General features: G+C 41.5%; 1 protein-coding gene across 2 annotated transcripts in view; it reads right to left on the reverse strand.

Moving 5' to 3' along the window:
- Positions 1-15,430, reverse strand: part of LOC138363935 (zinc finger protein 271-like) — a 506,693-nt gene that overhangs the window by 369,950 nt on the left and 121,313 nt on the right. The gene's annotated exons all lie outside the window — the stretch shown is intronic.

The raw sequence follows: 15,430 nt of genomic DNA on the forward strand, positions 1-15,430 counted from the left end.
GCGACTCAATTATTAATTTATGTTTTTCAAGATGAAGACGAATTTTATTTGCTATTATAGATTCGAGTAACTTTCCCACAATAGACGTTAGGCTAATTGGTCGATAGTTAGACGCAAGTGATCTATCTCCTTTCTTAAAAACTGGTATCACATTAGCAACTTTCCAAAACTCTGGCACTCTGCCTGACTCTATTGATTTATTAAATATGGTTGACAGTGGGTCACAAAGCTCCTCTTTGCATTCTTTAAGCACCCTAGCAAACACTTCATCCGGCCCTGGGGATTTGTTTCGTTTGAGTTTTACTATTTGTTTAAGAACATCCTCCCTGGTAACTGCTAAACTCGTCAACCTGTCCTCGTCCCCACCCACATAGACTTGTTCGGCTGAAGGCATATTGTTAAGTTCCTCTTTAGTAAATACAGATACAAAATATTTATTAAATTCTTATTTCAAATTGTCCCTAACATATATGGCTACTCCCCCTCCTCGTCTAATATATCTATCTGTGTGAAATAGTTTAAATCCATTTATCTGATATTCAGCTAATAGTTCTCTATTTTCTACATTCATCCACGTTTCGGTAAGTGCAATAATATCTGTTTTTTCTGTGCAGACAAGAACATTTAATTCATTAATTTTATTTCTTAGACTTCTACTGTTAGTGTAATATATCCTAAGTGAATTGTTATTTTGAGGCCCTTTTCTTTCCCTGATCATTTTGCCAATTCTTTTCTCCCACGAACACATACTTTTATTACCTCCTTCTTCCAAATCAATTCCCATACCTCTATCTACTAACAGTTTAAACCCAAACAAACACCTCTAACCACTTCTTCCAACGAGTTCGCAACAACCCCAGCCCTCGATAGATGCACCCCATCACGAGCATACATTTCATTTCTTCCATAGAAGCGTTCCCAGTTGTCTATGAAAGATATTGCATTTGATTTGCAATATCTTGCCAGCCGGCAATTGACACCAAGTGCCCTCGACATCCATTCATTTCCCACTCCCTTTCTTGGAAGAATGCCACTTATGATCAGGATTCCTCCCTTGCTCCTAACTAATTCAATGGCTGTCCTAAATCTCTGTATTAGTTCCTCACTCCTAACTCGCCCAACATCATTACCCCCTGCACTAATACAAATAATGGGTTTGTTCCCATTTCCCGTCATAATATCATTCATGTTTCCAACAATATCACCAATTCCAGCTCCCGGATAGCAAACCCTTAATCTGTTCCCCCTATCTCTGGCACAAAACGTTCTGTCTAAATACCTCACCTGGGAATCCCTCCCACAACCAAAATTCGCTTCGGTACCGCCTTAACTTTCTGAGCAGCCTGAGGGGCCTGCGCTCCGCCGTTCCTCGCTGATTTCCTTGCTGCCGGCGCACTACATTACTCGTCCTCCAACACGGCAAATGAATTTGCCGTCCTTAGGGCGTCTGTAGGCGGCCTTGTCAAGGTATTCTTAAGACCCCTGTCTTTCACTACTCTCCACGATGAGGTCTCGTCAACACTGGTCTCCTCCTTCGTTTCCTCTCGAAGTCTCAGCCGTCGTACCTCCTCCCTCAGCGAATCCATCTCTGCTCTCAGAGCTCCAACCAAACTCACCAAATCATTTACTAATCCTTCCAACAACCCCAGCCCTCGTATGTTCTTAAGAACATAAGAACAAAGATAATTGCAGAAGGCCTATTGGCCCATATGAGGCAGCTCCTATCTATAACCACCCAATCCCACTCATATACATGTCCAACCCACGCTTGAAACAATCGAGGGACCCCACTTTCACCACGTTATGCGGTAATTGGTTCCATAAATCAACAACCCTGTTACCGAACCAGTATTTATCCAAGTCTTTCCTAAATCTAAACTTATTCAACTTATACCAATTGTTTCGTGTTCTGTCTTGTGTTGTTACTTTTAATACCCTATTAATATCCCCTTTGCAATGTCCATTCATCCCCTTGTATACCTCTGTCAATTCACCCCTAACTCTTAGCCTTTCAAATAGACAAGATTATTTAATTCGTTTATTTTGTTTCTTAGACTTCAACTGTTAGTGTAATGTACCCTAAGTGTATCGATATTTTGAGACCCTATTTTTTTTTTTATTCTTTCCCTGATCATTTTGCCAATTTCTTTCTCCAACAAACACATACTTTTATTACCTCCTTCCTCCCTATCAATTCCCATACCACTACCTGCTAACAGTTTAAACCCAAACAAACGCCTCCAACCACTGGTTCCAACGAGCTCCTAACTAATTCTATGGCTGTTTTATACCTCTGAATCAGTTCCTCACTCCTAACTCGACCAATATCATTACCTCCCGCGCTAATGCAAATAATGGGATTGTTCCCATTTCCAGTCATAATATCATTCATGTTGTTTATAATATCACCAATTCCAGCTCCCGGATAGCAAACCCTTAACCTGTTCTCCTTATCTTTAGCACAAAACCTTCTGTCTAAATACCTCACCTGGGAGTCTCCCACAATCAAAATTCGCTTAGGTACCTCCTTTACTTTCTGAGTACTTTGAGGGGCCTGCGCTTCGTTGATTTCCCTTTTGAGTGAACTGCAGGCTCACCACAGCACTCGTCTTCCAACACGGCAAATGAATATGAAGTCGTTATAGGGCGTCTGTAGGCGGCCTTGTCAAGGTCTTCTTAAGATCCCTGTCCTTTACGACTTTCCACGACGAGGTCTTTTTAATATTGGTCTCCTCCTTCGTTTCTTCCCGATGTTGTTTCAGCTGACGTACCTCTTCCCATAGGTACTATCTTCCCATAGGTACCTCTTCCCATAGACTATCTGCGCCTGAGACAGTCAGGCGCAGATAGTCTCAGTGAGAGGGTGTGTTAACCGGAGCTCCTGAGTGTTGTTATATTATCATAGCAATATGGAAGTTGTAGTGAAGGACCTGGTGACTCTAGTGTAATGAAGGACCTGGTGACTCTAGTGTAGTGAAGGACCTGGTGACTCTAGTGTAGTGAAGGACCTGGTGACTCTAGTGTAGTGAAGGACCTGGTGACTCTAGTGTAGTGAAGGACCTGGTGACTCTAGTGTAGTGAAGGACCTGGTGACTCTAGTGTAGTGAAGGACCTGGTGACTCTAGTGTAGTGAAGGACCTGGTGACTCTAGTGTAGTGAAGGACCTGGTGACTCTAGTGTAGTGAAGGACCTGGTGACTCTAGTGTAGTGAAGGACCTGGTGACTCTAGTGTAGTGAAGGACCTGGTGACTCTAGTGTAGTGAAGGACCTGGTGACTCTAGTGTAGTGAAGGACCTGGTGACTCTAGTGTAGTGAAGGACCTGGTGACTCTAGTGTAGTGAAGGACCTGGTGACTCTAGTGTAGTGAAGGACCTGGTGACTCTAGTGTAGTGAAGGACCTGGTGACTCTAGTGTAGTGAAGGACCTGGTGACTCTAGTGTAGTGAAGGACCTGGTGACTCTAGTGTAGTGAAGGACCTGGTGACTCTAGTGTAGTGAAGGACCTGGTGACTCTAGTGTAGTGAAGGACCTGGTGACTCTAGTGTAGTGAAGGACCTGGTGACTCTAGTGTAGTGAAGGACCTGGTGACTCTAGTGTAGTGAAGGACCTGGTGACTCTAGTGTAGTGAAGGACCTGGTGACTCTAGTGTAGTGAAGGACCTGGTGACTCTAGTGTAGTGAAGGACCTGGTGACTCTAGTGTAGTGAAGGACCTGGTGACTCTAGTGTAGTGAAGGACCTGGTGACTCTAGTGTAGTGAAGGACCTGGTGACTCTAGTGTAGTGAAGGACCTGGTGACTCTAGTGTAGTGAAGGACCTGGTGACTCTAGTGTAGTGAAGGACCTGGTGACTCTAGTGTAGTGAAGGACCTGGTGACTCTAGTGTAGTGAAGGACCTGGTGACTCTAGTGTAGTGAAGGACCTGGTGACTCTAGTGTAGTGAAGGACCTGGTGACTCTAGTGTAGTGAAGGACCTGGTGACTCTAGTGTAGTGAAGGACCTGGTGACTCTAGTGTAGTGAAGGACCTGGTGACTCTAGTGTAGTGAAGGACCTGGTGACTCTAGTGTAGTGAAGGACCTGGTGACTCTAGTGTAGTGAAGGACCTGGTGACTCTAGTGTAGTGAAGGACCTGGTGACTCTAGTGTAGTGAAGGACCTGGTGACTCTAGTGTAGTGAAGGACCTGGTGACTCTAGTGTAGTGAAGGACCTGGTGACTCTAGTGTAGTGAAGGACCTGGTGACTCTAGTGTAGTGAAGGACCTGGTGACTCTAGTGTAGTGAAGGACCTGGTGACTCTAGTGTAGTGAAGGACCTGGTGACTCTAGTGTAGTGAAGGACCTGGTGACTCTAGTGTAGTGAAGGACCTGGTGACTCTAGTGTAGTGAAGGACCTGGTGACTCTAGTGTAGTGAAGGACCTGGTGACTCTAGTGTAGTGAAGGACCTGGTGACTCTAGTGTAGTGAAGGACCTGGTGACTCTAGTGTAGTGAAGGACCTGGTGACTCTAGTGTAGTGAAGGACCTGGTGACTCTAGTGTAGTGAAGGACCTGGTGACTCTAGTGTAGTGAAGGACCTGGTGACTCTAGTGTAGTGAAGGACCTGGTGACTCTAGTGTAGTGAAGGACCTGGTGACTAGTGTAGTGAAGGACCTGGTGACTAGTGTAGTGAAGGACCTGGTGACTCTAGTGTAGTGAAGGACCTGGTGACTCTAGTGTAGTGAAGGACCTGGTGACTCTACTGTAGTGAAGGACCTGGTGACTCTACTGTAGTGAAGGACCTGGTGACTCTAGTGTAGTGAAGGACCTGGTGACTCTAGTGCAGTGAAGGACCTGGTGACTCTAGTGTAGTGAAGGACCTGGTGACTCTAGTGCAGTGAAGGACCTGGTGACTCTAGTGCAGTGAAGGACCTGGTGACTCTAGTGCAGTGAAGGACCTGGTGACTCTAGTGCAGTGAAGGACCTGGTGACTCTAGTGTAGTGAAGGGCCTGGTGACTCTAGTGTAGTGAAGGACCTGGTGACTAGTGTAGTGAAGGACCTGGTGACTCTAGTGTAGTGAAGGACCTGGTGACTCTAGTGTAGTGAAGGACCTGGTGACTCTAGTGTAGTGAAGGACCTGGTGACTCTAGTGTAGTGAAGGACCTGGTGACTCTAGTGTAGTGAAGGACCTGGTGACTCTAGTGTAGTGAAGGACCTGGTGACTCTAGTGTAGTGAAGGACCTGGTGACTCTAGTGTAGTGAAGGACCTGGTGACTCTAGTGTAGTGAAGGACCTGGTGACTCTAGTGTAGTGAAGGACCTGGTGACTAGTGTAGTGAAGGACCTGGTGACTCTAGTGTAGTGAAGGACCTGGTGACTCTAGTGTAGTGAAGGACCTGGTGACTCTAGTGTAGTGAAGGACCTGGTGACTCTAGTGTAGTGAAGGACCTGGTGACTCTAGTGTAGTGAAGGACCTGGTGACTCTAGTGTAGTGAAGGACCTGGTGACTCTAGTGTAGTGAAGGACCTGGTGACTCTAGTGTAGTGAAGGACCTGGTGACTCTAGTGTAGTGAAGGACCTGGTGACTCTCGTGTAGTGAAGGACCTGGTGACTCTAGTGTAGTGAAGGACCTGGTGACTCTAGTGTAGTGAAGGACCTGGTGACTCTAGTGGGAGCCCTGAGGACAGAGTTGGACTCTCTGCGGGAGGAGGTTCGTCAGCTGAAAGAACAACGAGAAGTAACGAAGGAGGAGAGCAGTAGTAAAGGGACCTCGTCTTGGAGAGTTGTGAAAGACAGGGGCCTTAAGAAGACTTTGATAAAGCCGCCTTCAAACGCCATAGTAACTTCTAATTCATTTGACGTTTTGGAGGACGAGTGCTGTGGTGAGACTGCGGATCGCACAAAAGGGAAATCAACGAAGAGCAAGGAAGCGCAGGCCCCTCAGAGAGTAAAGGAAGTACCTAAGAAAACCTTAGTTGTGGGAGATTCCCAGATAAGGTATTTGGATAGAAGGTTTTGTGCTAGAGAAAGGGGGAACAGGTTAAGGGTTTGCTATCCCGGAGCTGGCATTGGTGATATTATAAACAACATGAATGATATTATGGCTGGAAATGGGAACAATCCCATTATTTGCATTAGCGTGGGAGGAAATGATGTTGGTCGAGTTAGGAGTGAGGAACTGATTCAGAGGTTGACCAGACCACACACTAGAAATTGAAGGGACGACGACGTTTCGGTCCGTCCTGGACCATTCTCAAGTCGATTGTCCGACTTGAGAATGGTCCAGGACGGACCGAAACGTCGTCGTCCCTTCAATTTCTAGTGTGTGGTCTGGTCAACATACTTCAGCCACGTTATTGTGACTCATCGCCTGATTCAGAGGTATAAAACAGCCATAGAATTAGTTAGGAGCAAGGGAGGAATCCCGATCATATGTGTCATTCTTCCAAGAAAGAGAGTGGGAAATGACTGGATATCGAGAACACTTGGTGTCAATTGTCGGCTGGAAAGATATCGCAAATCAAATGCAATATCTTTCATAGACAACTGGGAACATTTCTATGGAAGAAATGAAATGTATGCTCGTGACGGGGTACATCTATCGAGGGCTGGGGTTGTTGCTGTTGCGAACTCGTTGGAAGAAGTGGTTAGAGGTGTTTGTTTGGGTTTAAACTGTTAGTAGATAGAGACATGGGAATTGATTAGGAGGAAGGAGGCAATAAAAGTATGTGTTTGTGGGAGAAAGGAATTGACAAAATGATCAGGGAAAGAGAAGGGCCTCAAAATAACAATTCACTTAGGGTATATTACACTAACAGTAGAAGTCTAAGAAATAAAATTAACGAATTAAATGCTCTTGTCTGCACAGAAAAAACAGATATTATTGCAATTACCGAAACGTGGATGAATGTAGAAAATAGAGAACTATTAGCTGAATACCAAATAAATGGATTTAAACTATTTCACACAGATAGATATATTAGACTAGGAGGTGGAGTAGCCATATATGTTAGGGACAATTTGAAATGTAGTCTCAAAGAGGGAATAAAAACTGAGCCACACACAGAAACTATTTGGATAGAATTAAACGAAAAAGCTAATTATAATAGGAGCCAAATTTAGACAGAACGGAAGCAAAGCACCAATGGGATGAAATATCTAGAGCATCTAGATATATCAGTATTTATGTCATGGGTGACTTTAATTTTAGTGGAATAAACTGGTTGAACAAAACAGGGAATAGTGAAGCAGAAGATTTTCTAGAATTAATTGACGATTGCTTTCTTACGCAACACATTAAGGAACCAACGCGGGAAAATAATATTTTAGATTTAGTGTTAACTAACAGGGAAACACAAATTAATGACATCGAAATAGGGAGTGAGCTAGGGAACAGTGATCACAAAGAAATCATATTTAGCATAGAATGGAATAGACCAGAAGGAGAAAATTCTGTTAAAGTGCCAGATTTTCGAAAAGCTGATTTTAATAGCCTAAAAAAATTTTTTGGGTCAAATTGATTGGAAAGTCTTGGGTATGGGGTGTGGGCCGGTCTTGGAGCGAGACATGAACCCAGCGATAGGTGACTTAAATGGGGATTTCGATGTGGATTCAATATATAACTTATTTAAAAATATTCTAAGCAAAGGGAGGATGTAATTAAACAAATAGTAAAACTCAAACCAAACAAATCCCCAGGGCCGGATAAAGTGTTTGCCAGGGTGCTTAAAGAATGCAAAGAGGAGCTTTGTGACCCACTGTCAACCATATTTAATAAATCAATAGAGTCAGGCAGAGTGCCAGAGTTTTGGAAAGTTGCTAATGTGGTACCAGTTTTTAAGAAAGGAGATAGATCACTTGCGTCTAACTATCGACCAATTAGCCTAACGTCTATTGTGGGAAAGTTACTCGAATCTATAATAGCAAATAAAATTCGTCTTTATCTTGAAAAACATAAATTAATAATTGAGTCGCAACATGGTTTTATAAATGGCCGTTCATGTTTAATAAATTTGTTATCTTTTTATTCTAGCATAGTTGAGGCAGTTGATAGTGGTAAGGATTGTGATGTTGTGTACCATGACTTTAGCAAAGCTTTTGATACAGTGCCACATGAAAGACTGATTAAAAAGATAGAGTCTCATGGTATTGGGGGTGCTATATTAAGCTGGATTAGGGCAGGGCTATACCAAATGAAACAATGAGTTAGTATAAATGGAATCAAGTCAGAGTGGGAAAATGTTGTAAGTGGAGTGCCTCAAGGCTCTGTCCTGGGACCTCTGTTGTTTATAATATATATAAATGATTTAGATTCAGGTTTGAGTAGCAACATTTGCAAATTTGCCGATGATACGAAAATCGGTAGGGAAATTAATTCGGAGGAGGACTCACTATCACTTCAAGTTGATCTAGATAGGGTTTTGAAATGGTCAAAGGATTGGCAGATGAAGTTTAATGCTGATAAATGTAAAGTTCTGAGGTTAGGTAATGATGATAGAGTTACAAGATACGAGCTAGATAGTGTTGAGATTGCGAAGTCGGATTGCGAAAGGGATCTGGGAGTTATGATTAGTAAGAATTTAAAACAAAAGGATCAATGCATAAATGTTCGTAATAAGGCAAATCGGACACTTGGATTTATTAATCGCAGCGTTAGTAACAAGACACCTGGTGTGGTTCTCAAGCTATATCTTGCTCTAGTTAGGCCCCATTTAGATTATGCAGTTCAGTTTTGGTCGCCATATTATAGAATGGATATAAATTCACTTGAACGTGTCCAGCGTAGGATGACTAAGTTAATTCCCCAAATTAGAAATCTTTCATATGAAGAAAGATTAACAAAGCTTAAGTTGCATTCACTGGAAAGGCGAAGAGTTAGGGGTAACATGATAGAGGTTTACAAGTGGGTGAATGGACATAACAAAGGGGATATTAATAGGGTATTAAAAGTATCAACACAAGACAGAACATGAAACAATGGGTATAAATTGGATAAGTTTAGATTTAGGAAAGACTTGGGTAAATACTGGTTCAGTAACAGGGTTGTTGATTTGTGGAACCAATTACAGCGTAACGTGCTGGAGGTGGGGTCCCTCGATTGTTTCAAGCGCGGGTTGGACAAGTATATGAGTGGGATTGGGTGGTTATATTTATAGGAGCTGCCTCGTATGGGCCAATAGGCCTTCTGCAGTTGCCTTTGTTCTTATGTTCATAGGGAATCTATCTCTGCTCTCAGAGTTCCAACTAGATAAGAACATAAGAACATAAGAACAAAGGTAATTGCAGAAGGCCTATTGGCCCATACGAGGCAGCTCCTATTCTATAACCACCCAATCCCACTCATATACTTGTCCAACCCGTGCTTGAAACAATCGAGGGACCCCACCTCCACAATGTTACGCGGCAATTGGTTCCACAAATCAACAACCCTGTTACTGAACCAGTATTTACCCAAGTCTTTCCTAAATCTAAACTTATCCAATTTATATCCATTGTTTCGTGTTCTGTCCTGTGTTGATACTTTTAATACCCTATTAATATCCCCCCGGTTATGTCCATTCATCCACTTGTAAACCTCTATCATGTCACCCCTAACTCTTCGCCTTTCCAGTGAATGCAACTTAAGCTTTGTTAATCTTTCTTCATATGAAAGATTTCTAATTTGGGGAATTAACTTAGTCATCCTACGCTGGACACGTTCAAGTGAATTTATATCCATTCTATAATATGGCGACCAAAACTGAACTGCATAATCTAAATGGGGCCTAACTAGAGCAAGATATAGCTTGAGAACCACACCAGGTGTCTTGTTACTAACGCTGCGATTAATAAATCCAAGTGTCCGATTTGCCTTATTACGAACATTTATGCATTGATCCTTTTGTTTTAAATTCTTACTAATCATAACTCCCAGATCCCTTTCGCAATCCGACTTCGCAATCACAACACCATCTAGCTCGTATCTTGTAACTCTATCATCATTACCTAACCTCAGAACTTTACATTTATCAGCATTAAACTGCATCTGCCAATCCTTTGACCATTTCAAAACCCTATCTAGATCAACTTGAAGTGATAGTGAGTCCTCCTCCGAATTAATTTCCCTACCGATTTTCGTATCATCGGCAAATTTGCAAATGTTGCTACTCAAACCTGAATCTAAATCATTTATATATATTATAAACAACAGAGGTCCCAGGACAGAGCCTTGAGGCACTCCACTTACAACATTTTCCCACTCTGACTTGATTCCATTTATACTAACTCTCTGTTTCCTTTGGTATAGCCATGCCCTAATCCAGCTTAATATAGCACCCCCAATACCATGAGACTCTATTTTTTTAATCAGTCTTTCATGTGGCACTGTATCAAAAGCTTTGCTAAAGTCAAGGTATACAACATCGCAATCCTTACCACTATCAACTGCCTCAACAATGCCTGAATAAAAAGATAACAAATTTGTTAAACATGAACGGCCATTTATAAAACCATGTTGCGATTCAATTATTAATTTATGTTTTTCAAGATGAAGACGAATTTTATTTGCTATTATAGATTCGAGTAACTTTCCCACTATAGACGTTAGGCTAATTGGTCGATAGTTAGACGCAAGTGATCTATCTCCTTTCTTAAAAACTGGTATCACATTAGCAACTTTCCAAAACTCTGGCACTCTGCCTGACTCTATTGATTTATTAAATATGGTTGACAGTGGGTCACAAAGCTCCTCTTTGCATTCTTTAAGCACCCTAGCAAACACTTCATCCGGCCCTGGGGATTTGTTTGGTTTGAGTTTTACTATTTGTTTAAGAACATCCTCCCTGGTAACTGCTAAACTCGTCAACCTGTCCTCGTCCCCACCCACATAGACTTGTTCGGCTGAAGGCATATTGTTAAGTTCCTCTTTAGTAAATACAGATACAAAATATTTATTAAAAATACTACTCATCTCTTCATCACTATCTGTTATTTGACCTGTCTCAGTTTTTAATGGACCTATCCTTTCCCTAGTCTTAGTACGATATAACTGAAAAAAACCCTTTAGGATTTGTCTTTGCTTGCCCTGCTATGCGAACTTCATAGTTTCTTTTTGCTTTCCTTATCTCTTTTTTAACATTTCTAACCAGTTGTACGAATTCCTGTTCTAAAGTGACCTCCCCATTTTTAATCCTTTTGTACCAAGCTCTCTTTTTACCTATAAGGTTCTTCAAATTCTTTGTTATCCACTTTGGGTCATTAGTATACGATCTATTCAATTTGTATGGTATACTACGTTCCTGTGCTTTGTTTAGAATATTCTTAAATAAGTTATATATTGAATCCACATCGAAATCCCCATTTAAGTCACCTATCGCTGGGTTCATGTCTCGCTCCAAGACCGGCCCACACCCCATACCCAAGCCTTTCCAATCAATTTGACCCAAAAAATTTCTTAGGCTATTAAAATCAGCTTTTCGAAAATCTGGCACTTTAACAGAATTTTCTCCTACTGGTCTATTCCATTCTATGCTAAATCTGATTTCTTTGTGATCACTGCTCCCTAGCTCACTCCCTATTTCGATGTCATTAATTTGCGTTTCCCTGTTAGTTAACACTAAATCTAAAATATTATTTTCCCGTGTTGGTTCCTTAATGTGTTGCGTAAGAAAGCAATCGTCAATTAATTCTAGAAAATCTTCTGCTTCACTATTCCCTGTTTTGTTCAACCAGTTTATTCCGCTAAAATTAAAGTCACCCATGACATAAATACTGTTAGATCTAGATGCTCTAGATATTTCATCCCATAGATGCTTTGCTTCCATTCTGTCTAAATTTGGTGGCCTATATATTACTCCTATTATAATATTATTAGCTTTTTCGTTTAATTCAATCCAAATAGTTTCTGTGTGTGGCTCTGTTTTGATTCCCTCTTTGAGACTACATTTCAAATTGTCCCTAACATATATGGCTACTCCACCTCCTCGTCTAATATATCTATCTGTGTGAAATAGTTTAAATCCATGTATTTGATATTCAGCTAATAGTTCTCTATTTTCTACATTCATCCACGTTTCGGTAAGTGCAATAATATCTATTTTTTCTGTGCAGACAAGAGCATTTAATTCGTTAATTTTATTTCTTAGACTTCTACTGTTAGTGTAATATACCCTAAGTGAATTGTTATTTTGCGGACCTTCTCTTTCCCTGATCGTTTTGCCAATTCCTTTCTCCCACAAACACATACTTTTATTACCTCCTTCCTCCAAATCAATTCCCATACCTCTATCTACTAACAGTTTAAACCCAAACAAACACCTCTAACCACTTCTTCTAGCGAGTTCGCAACAGCAACAACCCCAGCTCTCGATAGATGCACCCCATCACGAGCATACATTTCATTTCTTCCATAGAAGTGTTCCCAGTTGTCTATGAAAGATATTGCATTTGATTTGCAATATCTTTCCAGCCGGCAATTGACACCAAGTGCCCTCGATATCCATTCATTTCCCACTCCCTTTCTTGGAAGAATGCCACATATGATCGGGATTCCTCCCTTGCTCCTAACTAACTCTATGGCTGTTTTATACCTCTGAATCAGTTCCTCACTCCTGACTCGACCAACATCATTTCCTCCCACGCTAATGCAAATAATGGGATTGTTCCCATTACCAGCCATAATATCATTCATGTTGTTTATAATATCACCAATGCCAGCTCCGGGATAGCAAACCCTTAACCTGTTCCCCCTATCTCTAGCACAAAACGTTCTATCCAAATACCTTATCTGGGAATCTCCCACAACTAATGTTTGCTTAGGTACTTCCTTTACTTTCTGAGGGGCCTGCGCTTCCTTTCTCTTCGTTGCTTTCCCTTTTGCGCGATCCACAGTCTCTCCACAACACTCGTCCTCCAAAACGTCAAATGAATTTGAAGTTGCTATGGCGTTTGAAGGCGGCTTTATCAAAGTCTTCTTAAGGCCCCTGTCTTTCGCAACTCTCCAAGACGAGGTCCCTTTACTGCTGGTCTCCTCCTTCGTTACTTCTCGTTGTTTTTTAAGCTGACGCACCTCCTCCCGCAGAGAGTCCAACTCTGTCCTCAGGGCTCCCACTAGAGTCACCAGGTCCTTCACTACAACTTCCATATTGCTATGATAATATAACAATATAGATTCATCAGTTCCTTCACTAATCCTCCCATTATTGCTATAATAATATTACTACAGTCGGAGCTCCAGCTAACACAACCTCTCCCAACCTTTCTACCTATAAGATTCTTCAGATCCCTTGTTATTTATTTCGAGTCATTATTATTCGATCTATTCAATTTGTATGGTATACTATGTTCCTGTGCCTTTTTTTTATAATATTTTTAAATATGTTATAATTTGAATTCACATCGAAATCCCTTTTTACATCACCTATCCCAGGGTTCACATCTCGCTCCAAGACCGGCCCACCTGCACATGCCCAAGACTTTCCAATCTATTTCACCCAGAGAATTTCTCAAGCAATTAAAATCAGGTTTTCAAAAATCTGGCACTCTAACAGAATTTTCTCCTACAAAACTATTTCATTCTTTACTAAGTCTGATTTCTTTGTGATCACTGTTCCCTAGCTCACTGCCTATTTCGATGTCATTAATTTGAGTTTCCCTGTTAGTTAATACTAAGCCTAAAATAATAATTTCCTTAAGTGCAATAATATTTATTTTTTCCTTGCAGACAAGAGGATTTAAATGGTTTATTTTGTTTATTTTGTTTGTGTAATATACTTTAAGTGTATTGTTATTTTCAGGCCCTTCTCTTTCCCTCTTCATTTTGCCAATGTGTGTTCCCCACAAATCACATACTTTTATTACCTCCTTTCTCGGTATCAATTTTCATACTAATATCTACTAACACATTAAATCTAAACAATCCCCTCCAACCGCAGGTTCCAACGATTTGGCAGCACCAACAACCCCAGCCCTAGACAGATGCAACTCATACCGAGCATACATGTAATTTCTTCCATGGAAGTTCTCTAGTTATCTATGAATGATATTGCATTTGTTTTGCAATATTTTTCCAGTCGGCAATTGACACCAAGTGCTCTCGACAACCATTCATTTTCATCTCCCTTTCTTGGAAGAATGCCACATATGATCGGGATATGTTCTTGCTCCTTACTAATTCTATGCTGTTTTAGACCTCTGTATCAGTGTCTCACTCCTAACTTCTCCTACATCATTTCCACCGGCACTGATACAAATAACGGATTTGTTCCCATTACCAGCCATAATATCATTCATATTGTTAACAATATCACCAATTCCAGCTCCCGGATAGCAAACTCTTAACCTTTTCCCCCTATCTCTGGCACAAAAACTTCTTCTCAAATAACTAACCTGGGATTCTCCAACAACCAAAATTCGTTTTGGTACTTCCTTTACTTTCTGAGCTCCTTGGGGGACCTGCGCTCCTTTTGCGCAGGTCCTTTTTGATTGCCTTCCTTTTTGAGCAAACTGCAGGCTCCCTACAGCACTCGTCTTCCAACACGGCGAATGAGTTAGAAGTCCTTAGGACATCTGTAGACGGCCTTGTCAGAGTCTTCTTAAGATCCCTGTCTACGACATTCTAAGACGAAGACTTTCTACTGCTGCTCTCACCCTTTCCTTCCTCTTGACATTGTTTCATGCTTCAGTTCCTTCATCTGTCATAGGTACTCCCGCAGGGAATCCCCCTCTGTCCTTACCAGAGGTAGGGACCCTGCCAACACGCCGTTCCATCCCAAAACCTCATGTTGCCCCTTTTCAAGTGGTAGTCGTAGTGGCTAGGCGCTTTCTTTCCTGATAATTATTTTTTGTTTTTAATTAAGCCAGGCACATTCAGTCACAGTGAGAGGGTGTGTTACCTGGAGCTCCGAATAAACTATCATAGTAATAATGGAAGGTATAGTGAGGGAACTGGGGAATCTATGTAGAGCTCTGAGAACATAATTGGATTCACAGTGGGAGGAGCTAAGGCAGATGAAACAAGGTGTCTACCCCCAAAAGGAAGCAAAGGATGTGTCTAAGAATTTCATTTGGAAGTCATCGTCCTGGAGTGTCGCAAAGGACAGGGGATTTGTCCCCTGTCCTTTGCTGTCCTAAAGATAGGCAAATTTTCGTTTTTTTCCTATTTTTTTTTTTTTTAGTTTTATTTGGTTAGGAGCCAAAATAATTAGTGATGGAGGCTAAATTGCAGGAACTGGCAAAGGCGCCTTCAGTGGTAGAGATCAAGAAGCTTACCAAAGCTAATTTAGTGTTGTTAGGCAAGGAATTGGGCCTCGATTTAAATGAAACTAATAAAAAGTGTCATAACCAAGGAAATTTTACAGAATTGCATAGACCAAGGCCTATTGGCAAGTGATACTATTTTATGCCAGGCCAGTCCAGCTGAAAGTGAATCTAGCAAGATAGAATTTGAATTACAGCTGGCCCGATTAAAACTAGCCGAACAAGA

This window comes from Procambarus clarkii, chromosome 12 (genome assembly GCF_040958095.1).
Source record: "Procambarus clarkii isolate CNS0578487 chromosome 12, FALCON_Pclarkii_2.0, whole genome shotgun sequence".
Taxonomy (NCBI): domain Eukaryota; kingdom Metazoa; phylum Arthropoda; class Malacostraca; order Decapoda; family Cambaridae; genus Procambarus; species Procambarus clarkii.